Consider the following 12,011-nt stretch of genomic DNA (forward strand, 5'->3'; position numbering starts at 1 on the left):
TTTTCGGCTTGAGACAAATCATACTCAGTTTTTCAAGAGACATAAAATAATCTTTGAGTATTGCGATTACTTCTCGTGATCATCTGATTCAAGAATTTACAGTGTTCAAGAACTCTCATTCCGAAATCCTGGACTGCTAATTCACAGCAGTCACGCTACGCCAAGCAACCCGATCGACACCCCTTATGTTGGGTTGCCCGTCATCAGGTGCTAAAGCAGCGGCAACGCACCTCTCAGCTGAGTAAGCACTGAATTCTCTGAGAAGTATATCTTTAACATGTACAGAGATGCTTTCGTGGCACCGTGGTTGTTAACCACCTGGCATGTTCATTGACGGAACCTTTTCCATTTCATTCACGTACGTATCCACCTCGCACATATCTGTGATCTCGCCACACGAGGGCCTGAAGCATGGGAGCTGATAAAACATAATCAACAGTCTAATGTTTTTGAACGGTCCCTAGAGGTTCCATCCTGTATACCAGAGGAAGCTTTGCGGTCGCACTACGCTTCAAAGGGGTCACATCACGTTCATTGTGTATACAGCCCCACGATGTCCACGGAAGTATCCTCCAAGGGTTGTCAGCAGTGTCAAACGTCGTTTTTTTTTCTTTTTTTTTTTTGGGACAGCGGAATACGTGAGTGTCAACGCCCCAGTGGAATGCCACATCCTGAGGACTTTGCGTATCAGTTCAGAAGCGCGGTATGTCTGAAATGTTTTCGTTGAACACCCATTAAAAACGAGGGTGATTTTAATGCTGGGGTTCACGGTTCCGACCTCCATCGCTGAGGCGTCAAAGGAAGGGGAGGAATATGAGTAGGATTTGGTGTGACGACATTCCAGACGTGTGACATGTGCTCGATTGCGTTGGGTAGAGTTTTGGCGAACTTTGGTAGCAATGTGAGATCACTAACTCAGCTGGCACCTGACATGGTTTTCTCAGCTGTGGTCTTTTTTTCGTTGGTGTCGACGTCTTGTTGTTTGAAGCGTCTCATAGCCCGAGGGTGATGTCACTGTGCTCCACGATTTTCCATCGTTAGAGACGGAGGTTTCATATGCCTTTGAGCCAAATTTCAAACTTACCCGTTGCAATGGAGCACAACTAAAGGGTTTCGGAAAGTGATAGTATTTGCATAGTATGCTCTTTAATGAAAATAATTGATATTACACATACTTTATACATAAAAGGAATCATCACAAATACAGTAACTGTTCGGGAAAGCACAACGAAACTGAAACGAAGCTTCGAAAATTTCACTACGGTACCGCTGCAGAAAATTATTGAACTGCGATCCTTCTGCAGAGTACTCTTACAGCTCATGCTATGAGAGGGAGCTCATCTGAAGGCCGATTGACAGTAGTTCGTCCTGTGCGATACTAACGAGTTAGACGCGAAAGTGGGTACGGGTAGTGGCACCCTAAGTAACCCACACCAAACATTGTATGACAGCCTCCACAGTATAAATGTAGGGGAGGGCGACGCCACAGTCTATTCTGTACAATGGAGACAACATATCTTTTACCAGCTACCTGGGGAACAAAAGCTGATGGCGTATTTTCAGGCATGTTCAATTTTGACAGGAGTGAGCAGGTGGTATGTTTCCAGAATGAGATTTTCACTCTGCAGCAGAGTGTGCGCCGATATGGTATTTGTTTGCCTGCATGTACTCATAGACTGTGAGAACAAACTCTAGCCGCAGGTTCGCCAACAAGAAGGTTCCATCAATTGTTACTACAGTACTCAGCGGCTTATATGTCCTGGATGCTGCCACTTAGAAATGTCTGTGCAAGGCCTCATGAAAGTTTTATGCTTACCAGGAAAACTAGCCACGTTTTGACGCACAACACGTGTAACTGGATGTTTCTTACGTTTTCATTAGGTCAACAAGTAGCGATGTGAAGTGACATCTGAAGATAGGTGCACTGAATCCCACATATTTCCGTGGGGAACTTTCTGTTAACACTATTGTTAGAAAAAAAGCTATCATTTCTGAAAAGAAAACTAACGGGATAGCTACCGAGCTTGTATAGTGACTTGCTGGATAAATTCATGTGCCAACCATGTGCACAGTACGCTATCTTTCTCCAACGTATCGATGTCACCTCTGTTATTCAGCGCTGTCGGAAAAGTAATTAGAGGCAATAGTGACTCATAGAGGGCCATAAATTTCCGAAAATGTTGTCATTTTCACATTATTCACACGCACCGTCGCTGACGGACTAAATACGTAACAAAACATTTTGTGTCTCGTATATATGCGTGAAATTCCAACGGAGCGATGCGTCATTAGGGAGTCCGTAATGGAACGCTGACCTCTGGCGACCAGCAATTAAACCTGCACTATGCTCTCAACCGCGTTAGATATACTTTTTCGTCTGTCCTTTTAGGTTCAATTAGTTGAGAGGCCTGTGTGTTCCTGATATGGATTAACTCAGTACTGGAAGGAACTATTCTTTTGAACATTAAAATTCCTCTTTTTAAAATAGAATTACAAACGTCGTTTCATAAATTTGGATTTCATTTCTCTTATTTTTCGGTAGACTTTACTCACGTGTATTTGTTTTTTGGGAATTCCGAAGGTTTAAATGTGTTACTTCATTTGTATCTTAAATGTTGCATTTCTTTCTTACACGACTAGGAATTATGAATGCCACTGCTTATATAATATTCACCTGTCCTTTCAGCCTGCCCAGAATTTTTTTTTTCTGATCAGGTTGCCAATTTGTGTTTTATTTCCGTTCTTATATGTATTAACCGAAATGTAACATTATGCCGAGGACCAACGTGTACCTGCTAGAACAAAAGCTATTTTCCATCTACGTAAGTTTGAGTTCCAGGTTTTGGTAATAAACACTAGTCTTTACGTATAGAAAAATGCATAGTGTGTTTACAAAGTACTGGAAAAACTGGAATACTTTCTGCTAGAATGTGAATGCTATTATATGATTTACTTTTTCCACATGCTGGTATTAACTCATAAAAACTTGCGATAATCTGTAAGAGAGGTCCACTTATTAATGCTATTCCCGGAATTGCTGTGGGGAGAGCGGACGTAAAATTTGTCACCGCGTGGTGAAACTTTGAAATCTGCTGAAAATTAGTGTCGCATACCTCTGCGACCTCGGAGGCTTTCCGCAAGACCCGAGTCATGTGGTTATTGGAGCCAGTTATTAAGCATAGTATGCGGGGTTACAAAATATTTCCTGGATCAATACAGCTTTCCGCATTACAAGAGTTTTGGTTCTGTGACCATTAAAGCAGTACAGAACTGTTAACCACGATAACCCAAGTCTACCACAATTAATCTTAATAACCTCCTCCACCAACTATACTACTCCTTTCCGTTTCCTGCCTTCTTATCGAAAAATCATCCTTCTTCTGCAACTCACTTTGCATTTAATATTTTACTACCATGCTTAAACATTATGTCAGCATTTGTAATCCCACGTTTTTCTTTTTCAGAAATGAGTAGAGCGAATAGATCACTTCCATTCTATTCCTTGGTTTTCTACTGTATTCTGTAGTTTCTTAGAATGGGGAGTAGACGCTGAATACCATAGTGAGCGATTGCTGAGCCAGCAGCTCAAACAACAGTTTCATTGAAGTAGACACTCAAAATAATTTTACTAAATAATACTCTTTTTTCTAAATTTTTCGTAATTTGTTTTAGTTCCTACGTGTGGGTCTGTCTTGCGACATATGAAAACGAGTTTTTAGAAATATTTCTCAATGTAACTGATTCTCGAACCGAAGGGAAAAATGCTTACACAACATCTTGGAATATCATTGCCTATAGGGTAACATAAACTTAACGGCAGAAAATCAGACCGATGTAAACCAAAGGATTTTATTACATGTCAACGACAGACTTGCCACAACAGAAATTGGAAAACTTTGACTGCGTTGCAGAAATTAGACGACTTTGACTAAAACGAAGTAAATGTAATTCTAGTTCCTTATAGCCAATTAGCCATTCTTGCCGAGCTCTAAAGTTTCTGCGTGAAAAAAGTATTACTGAGTTGAGAAGAGTCTTTAACTATGCCGGCAACCATTACTGAAAATCGCTATAGTGCGAGCCAGTGTTCGGCAATGGTGCTTACTTTCGCCGAATAGCTGATGCATTCTATTGCCTGTCCTAACGAAACGTGTAGTAGGATAGTATAATATTGTTGAATAATATAACAATAATTTTATTTCAGTTTTTAATAACCACTACGCTCTTTTCCACACAATTCACTTGCTCCGTCAACACGTACCACGGAGAATTACGCAATTCGGAGGAGAAACGTAGACAATGAAATGAAAGAGGAATACAGACAAACTGTAATTAGGCAAGCGAACCCATCAGCCACCATTACGGAATGTGCCATGGATTCGGTTGATTTTATCAAGAAGATCTTTCTTACAAGTTATATAGTTCATATTCATATTGCGTTACCTATATTGTAATTGCAGATAACACGTGAAACAACAAAGAAAGCAGAGAAAAAGAGACGAAGGCAGATTATAGTTTGATATTCCACCGACAACGAAGCTCTTGCAGACAGAACAGAAATTTAGATTGCAGAGGGAATCCACCAGTGGCATTGGGGTCGTCTACCATTGTTCTCTTTCTTATTCTTCTTTTCGTTTCTACACTTACTGCCACTAGCATCCTCGATAATCCGATATAGTCTTATTAAATTTTGACGATATTACCCCTCTGCTGATTCTTAATATCCCTGTTTAGCTACTCCAAGATGAATAGCCGAAGTTCCATTTCTGGACAAGAGTTTCCAGAGGCGCCTCATCTAGCCTATTCTGTAGCTTCTTATCACTTTCTTCTCTGCCTATTCGCTTGGTGTTAAATAATGTTCTATTACACCTAGATTTTCACCGAATTCCATATCTATTCACAATAAAGACCTAATAATGCGCTCCAGACGCACAGTTATAGGAAGTTATTTCTAAATTACACTTCAGTGTTTGTTCTTGTAAAGCTCTTTCGTTGACGAATGCTTTCTCGTCATATTTACTTCTTGCATTGTCTTGCATCCTAAAGTCAGATAACGCTCTCATTTCTCATATTGATACTTTCCCAAATTTTATTGTAACTAATATTGAATTCTCATTAGTGTTGCTAATGATGCCTTCGTCTCGATTTTGTTGGTTGTTAACCCTAATACAGTGCTAGTTACACTGTCAGTTTCATTCATCTGTTCATTTCAGTCTTCATTACTTAAAACGTCGAGTAATATGTCTTGCACAAAACTGATGCATTTCGCGTGTTTTATAAGAATTTTCTGTTAGTTGGTTGCCCGCATCTCGTGGTCGTGCGGTAGCGTTCTCGCTTCCCACGCCCGGGTTCCCGGGTTCGATTCCCGGCGGGGTCAGGGATTTTCTCTGCCTCGTGATGGCTGGGTGTTGTGTGCTGTCCTTAGGTTAGTTAGGTTTAAGTAGTTCTAAGTTCTAGGGGACTGGTGACCATAGATGTTAAGTCCCATAGTGCTCAGAGCCATTTGAACCATTTTTTTGTTAGTTGGTTGCTGTCGGGATAAGTTGTAAGGCTGCCTCCTTTCCCTTCTCAGTACTAATTTGCTTTGTTACCTGATTATGACGTCAATGACTGTATCAATTACGTTATTACTGCAGAATTCGATATGTTATCCACGGTTACGACATCTCGCCTTAATTTTGAAGAAATAGGTCCATGTCTTCAGTCCACATGCTCTAGCCGCCAGCCATATTTGGAATTCGGACAATGGCATATATTGAGCGACCGCGGCCTTCCCTGGCTTCTCAACTACAGCTTATTGCGAATCGAGGCGGCAGCATTTCTTTATAGCGATCGTTGCCTGCCTTCCCTTCAGAGGAATTTGCATTTCCGTCAGGCGTCCGGGAGACATCAATGAAAATAGTGCAGGAATGTATACTTTTTCTGACGACTTCTAACAGCCATAGTATATTTTAGAAAATGCATAACACAAAGCTACTCGTATATTAATCTTTCTTTAGTATTGCTGAAGGTTTCGGTAAAATATCATCTTGGTATCTTCTCTTTTCCTTGACACAAATGCCGAGAAGATGATTTATACTGATACGTGTAGTAACAGTAAAGGAATATTTATACAGTTTTGTGTCAAGCGTTTTCTAAACTACAGAAACACCCGTGCTGCTAAAGAGGTGATAGAAATAGAAAAACATTTTTGAAATACGCAGTATCTCCAATAAATCTTCACGTGGAGGACGTGTAAAACAATCTGGCAGGAACAACGGCTAAGACAGCGTGGAGATAGCGTAAAACAGTCTCACAAGACACCACATTCTGTGAGAGGGGAAACGTCAATATAAGAACACAGTTGATGAAAAGACGTTGAACAAAATGTTGGTGTTAAAGGGCAGTTATATTTTGCATCAAGACATGAATTAACCGTCACTGATAAATGGGTCACCCTGGAATCACAGTATTTCGAAACAGTGGGAGAAGAGAGTAGCACGCTGCAAGGACTGGATACTGTACCATGTAATGGGACTACAGCAGGGACTGGCATTCCGACCCACTTGATGGTAGTGAACCTCACAGACTCGTCCACTATTTAATGAGAAATAGAACTGTTGACATGAAGCCATCTCTAGAATTGCAACCCGTCCACTGTGTCGGGGTCAGTTTTCTAACAGGCAACTGAAAGCAGTATCTGGTAGCAAGAGCGGTAAAGGTAACACTTTCGACGAAGCCCTGGTGTCACCTGTCCTGCAGTGATACCGGCATCCACGTTAAACCATACCGTGGTGACCGCAATCTGGCAGCCTGCATGTTGAGTGGCGTAGCCGACAAATACAAAAACTGCTGATTTGATCTATAATTGGAAACAACATATGGTCTCGATTCGTAGTTGTTGAGGACCCTCTGAAGAGTACCCTTCTCATCAGTGGGGTCAGGAGTGCTAGGTACTACCCCTTGCCAAGGAAGTCCACAAACCATATTTTAAAAGAGTAACTCCATTGCACATATTGGGAAAAATATTCAAACCTTCTTCGAAAACTGGCAGATATCATTGCTTCTCGGATATGGGCGTTTCTATTGAAATATTACCCTTACAACATTTCACGTCCTTTCTGCGAACTTTGTGGACTCGTAAAGTTGGTTGGTTGTGTGATTCGAGGGAAGGGATCAAACAGCGAGGTCATCGGCCTCATCAGATTAGGGAATGATGGGGAAGGAAGCCGGCTGTGCCGTTTCTAAGGAACCATCCTGCAATTTGCCTGAAGCAATTTAGGGAAATCACGGAAAACCTAAATGAGGTGGCCGGACGTGGGTTTGAACCGTCTTCCTCCCGCATGCGAGTTCAGTGTGCTAGCCACTACACCAGCTCCATCAGTACTCGTAAATTTGTCTCGCGTCATCCCACCTACCTCCACCAGTACATATATTTCCGAAACGACACAGAATGTGACAGATGCAATTGGCCCGGGACACACGTAGGCCAGGGGCTAACACAATGGGCAGGAATGCACAATCCATAAATGTAAACAAACAACGCTTTCCACAGAAAGTTACGCTTTCTTTTAAGTGGGACATTTGTGTTATTCTTTCTAAGGAAATGGAAGTTAGAGATGCAGTTAGTGACGGAATACTGCTTTTGACTATTCTAAACCTCATACCTTCTGAAATACGTAAACTGTAGGGGATGGGAACGGCGCCACAGTTTCTTCCGTAATGCGAAGAGCAACGGTTGCCTGCAGCTGGTCTCAGGACAGAGCAGGCAGCCCGCATTACGCTATTACAACACAAACTTACGGCAGAAACTATGGCACTGTTTCCATTATTTAAACTTTAAGTATTCCAGGAGATATAAGATTTGAAACTTGTTAATTAAAATGTGTTTACTTAAACTGAAGTAACTGAGACAGTGAAACTTCTACGTTTTTACTTAAATTCCTTAATTCAACTGAACCTTCTTAAACTGCTGTGTGAAACTGAACGCACTCTCTCTTTGCTTGTCTTTATCGTTTTATATCTGACCTACAGAATCTGCCCTGACTAACAGAACTCAAACCTTTCCTATTCATTAATTACCCATAATATTCAACGGTAACACGATCTGACTGTTTTAAAATTAACTCAGAAGAATGGCCCTGAATAAGAAGAAATCCTAACAATAACCCATACATTTCATATGTCACATACCTCACTACTAATAGGCATGTGGTTAGCAAAGGAAAGATTTTTTTGCAGAGCAAACAATATATTTTCCAGATTTTACCTTGATCAAGTGACAACCAGTTCAAAAAAACTATATAATCATCAGTAATAAATCTCCATGACGACTAGACATTCAGACCCTCCGCTCGGGCTAATACTGCAAACCTCCCACACTGCTAATTTTTAATCTCTAACTTCCATCACTGCTGACTATCCACTCCCAAGTTCCATCACTGCTGGCTCTTCACCTCCAACTGCTATTCCAATCAACCTCAGAGTGTCTCAAAGAGTGCGCACAGCGCTGTCAGAGTTATTAACGCAGAACGCTACATAGCGCTGCCAACATACAAATACATAAACAGGCAACTTACGGGTTTAGAGAAATGAAATAAACTCTGCCGTCAGTAATTGTGTCTATAACTTTCATTTTGGTAGATAAAACCGACATGTGGCGTTTAAAAAATGTTACTTTGTGCTGAAAGTGATGTTTCTTCACTTGTAGGGATTTTGCACTTCTGCCCATTGTGTGAGACTCTGACTTAGGTGGATCCCTGGTCAATTGCGTTATTCACATTTTGTTTCATTTCGGAAATATATGAGGTGGAAAAGTTATGTGCGACGTCCTGTGTATTCCTTAGAGATACGTTTTGACCCTCCTCAACTCTGTTTCCCTAGATTTAGACACTCTGATAATATCAAATTTAAGCTTTTTTCCACAGATATCACTATGAACATCTTATTATACGTACAAGGATGTGCCCAGAACATACAGTTCCAGGGACTTTTGAATTCTTTTGGTTTCTGATGGTGTGGCTTTCGTTTGATGAGGATGGGTTCCTTTGTGACATTCAGATTTTGAAGGCTGCCTTGCATCATCCATCCTCACTAACCAGGCTTACTAGTATGGAAAATTTATTTCCTGTTATGTTGTCAACAATGTATTTCAGATCGTGAATATGCCACTTTTCTTTAAACTACTCTTCACACTTTCCTCTTCCCTGGATTTATTATTTGCACAAATTTTGTGCGAAATAGACATCTCATTCTGTTCAACCGATCCAGTTAGTAATTGCAATCGCAATGGGTACGTCGTCTATAATCTTGACTGTTGATGTGTATTATCCACTCACAATACCTACCGCTGAATGTATACTATACTTGCTTCACTGCTTGTTTGCAACTGAATCTTACAACAGTATCGATAAGCTGTGGTTCCGGAAGCAATGTCCTTAATACGTTCTTATTTGTCGAATTTAAAATTTTCTTATGTGTGTTAGATTACCTGTCGATCTTTATGATGTTCTACGTAAACTTTTATAACCTGTAGGTGTTTCAGCTCTCGGTCACATTTCTAACGAGTTAGTGTCGGCACGTAACCTAGGTGACATGCCGAGGCTACTATGTTCCATCAAATTATCCTGTTGACGGGATATACTGACATAAAAATTCATGATTATAACAATAAAGTTGCTCCATACAACAATGATATGGCCACTCTGCATACTGAGTGACTCACCGCACCGGTAGCAAAGTGCTCAGCGGCCGAACGACCTGTTGGTCGCCATTGAGAGATATGGTGGCCCTCCATAACGCAGGAAGTGTGGTCGCCGTGTAGCACAGTTAATAAGGACACTTACCGTTGACCGGCGGCCATAAACGCGCCGTTAAACAGCAGAGGACACAGGCTGTCAATTGGGGGACACGAGTGCACCTGTTTCCGACGTCACCTAGTTTACGCGTAGACTAACGGCGGTTTTAATCACCCATTACTATAACTGGGTAACCATCAAGCACTATCTCTGAGGTGGATTGTAAAGGATTAACTACATCGGTAACATGATACTAGAGATGATTCCAGAAATTATAATCACTATTCGTGGGAAGTTCATGCTTAGTAAATAAGTTTTTTTGGCTAAACAATTAATTCCTCAGTTAAACTTACAGACTTACATCAGGTGTGCTCAATAAGTAATCCAATTCCCTTAACTACTGAGCTACAAAATTTGTTTCTAAGCTTTGTGCCGTAATCATAAACACCAGAATTAATCACTTAATTCGATGAATCGTTCCTCCGTCCGTGCCATATTATTTACGTTCGTTTGGCGTACGCATGGTTGCTGGTGCAGGTGAATTATAAATGAGAAAAAAGGAATTACGTATTTTAGTCTGCATATTTCCGTTCACTTATGAGCTACGAAATCAGTTTCTGAAAAACTACGTTTTACAGGTCAGTATCATCAAACTGCAGAAGCGGTTGATAAGAATTATAAAACTGGGCGCGCACGATCTGGTGGCCAATTGGTACCACCCGACCACCGTGTCATCCCCAGATAATGGCGTCACTGAATGCGACAGAGAGGAGCATGGCGTCAGCCTAGTGTTCTCTCAACCGTTCTCAGTTCCCGTGGGCTGGTGATAAGAGTTGCATCTAGCACTAATTCTAGAATATCTTCGAGAGACCTCTTCAGACTCGATAAATACTTTAGAATATATCTCTTCTTCCATCTTCACATACCACGTGTCTCCACGGAGTCGGCATGTCATTTCTGATTTGTTGTTGTTAGTGGTAGCGGGTGGTAGGATGCCTAAAACACATATATTATTAAATTCAATGGCTTAGGTAATTTTCTAATTACGTTTGGTACATTAATATAATAGTTTAGTAGCTTAAGGTCATTTTTCTCTATTGCACATTAATAACTTTAGATATACATTTTTACTCCCATCCTCATCCCAGAGAGCACCCTCAGTGACATCCGTGGAATTTATCTCATGTAATTCCACAGGTAAAACGACATTTGAGATTGAATCTGATGAACTAAGTGATTCTGCGATGTTTAAAAAAATCAAGGCTACCCATTTGTCACTAAAGCAGTCAATTTGTGAGTAGAAGCACTGTCTTAGCATCAGAGTACTTTTTGTACACTGTTCACGGTCGCTTTGTTGAGCAATAATAATGATTACACCTTACGAACTCGGAAAACGCTGGCCATCCCTTATTATGCCTGTATAAGGGATTTCCCTTTATTCAGCGAACTTTTACTTTTTTCCAAACCACGTTTCTTGGCTGCGATTCTCTCTCCGAAATTTAATGGTTATGTAATGAGAAAGATTTCTCATGATGATGTTTCGTTTGAAAATACACTCATGTTCAGAAAAAAAACAGAACACTTTGAACGACTAGAGACAGGACGTTCATATTCACAGGACATGTACATTAGTGCATTTCAGTCACCTCGCTTCAGCATGTGTCCTGTTGCCTAGAAGTCACAGGGTCTGCCTCTGGTCCTGACAACTTGTTCCACGCGTGACTGCATCGACGCGTGGAAGGCTCGAATGACATCGTGTGATATAGCCATCCCTGCTGCATTCACCTGATTCCAAGGTTCATGAGTGGTGATGGCGTTGGGTCACAGCACTGAACCCCTCGTTTCACCATATGTTACAGATTTTCGATTAACGACAAATATGATGATGTAACGGGCCAGGGCAAAAGGCTGACATTCTGTGACACCAAGAAGGCACGTGTTCGTGTAGTAACGTGTGGTCGTGTGTTGTTTTGCTGAAAATGGCGTCTGGGGTGTTGTGCAGAAAGGATATGGCTACAGGTATCAGGATGTCATTCACATAGGTCAGACTGGTCACAGTGCCCTGGACATGCACCAGCTGTGATTTATGGTTGTACACAAAAGCGCCCCACGCAATAAGGCCTTGAGTTAGTGCAGTATAGCTTGTGCGAATGCAGTCACTGTGATGCCACTGCCCCTGCCTGCAGCGAAACAAAGTGCGGCCATCATTTCCTAGCAAATAGAACCTGTATTCGTGCT

This window comes from Schistocerca cancellata, chromosome 2, assembly GCF_023864275.1.
Source record: "Schistocerca cancellata isolate TAMUIC-IGC-003103 chromosome 2, iqSchCanc2.1, whole genome shotgun sequence".
Lineage (NCBI taxonomy): Eukaryota > Metazoa > Arthropoda > Insecta > Orthoptera > Acrididae > Schistocerca > Schistocerca cancellata.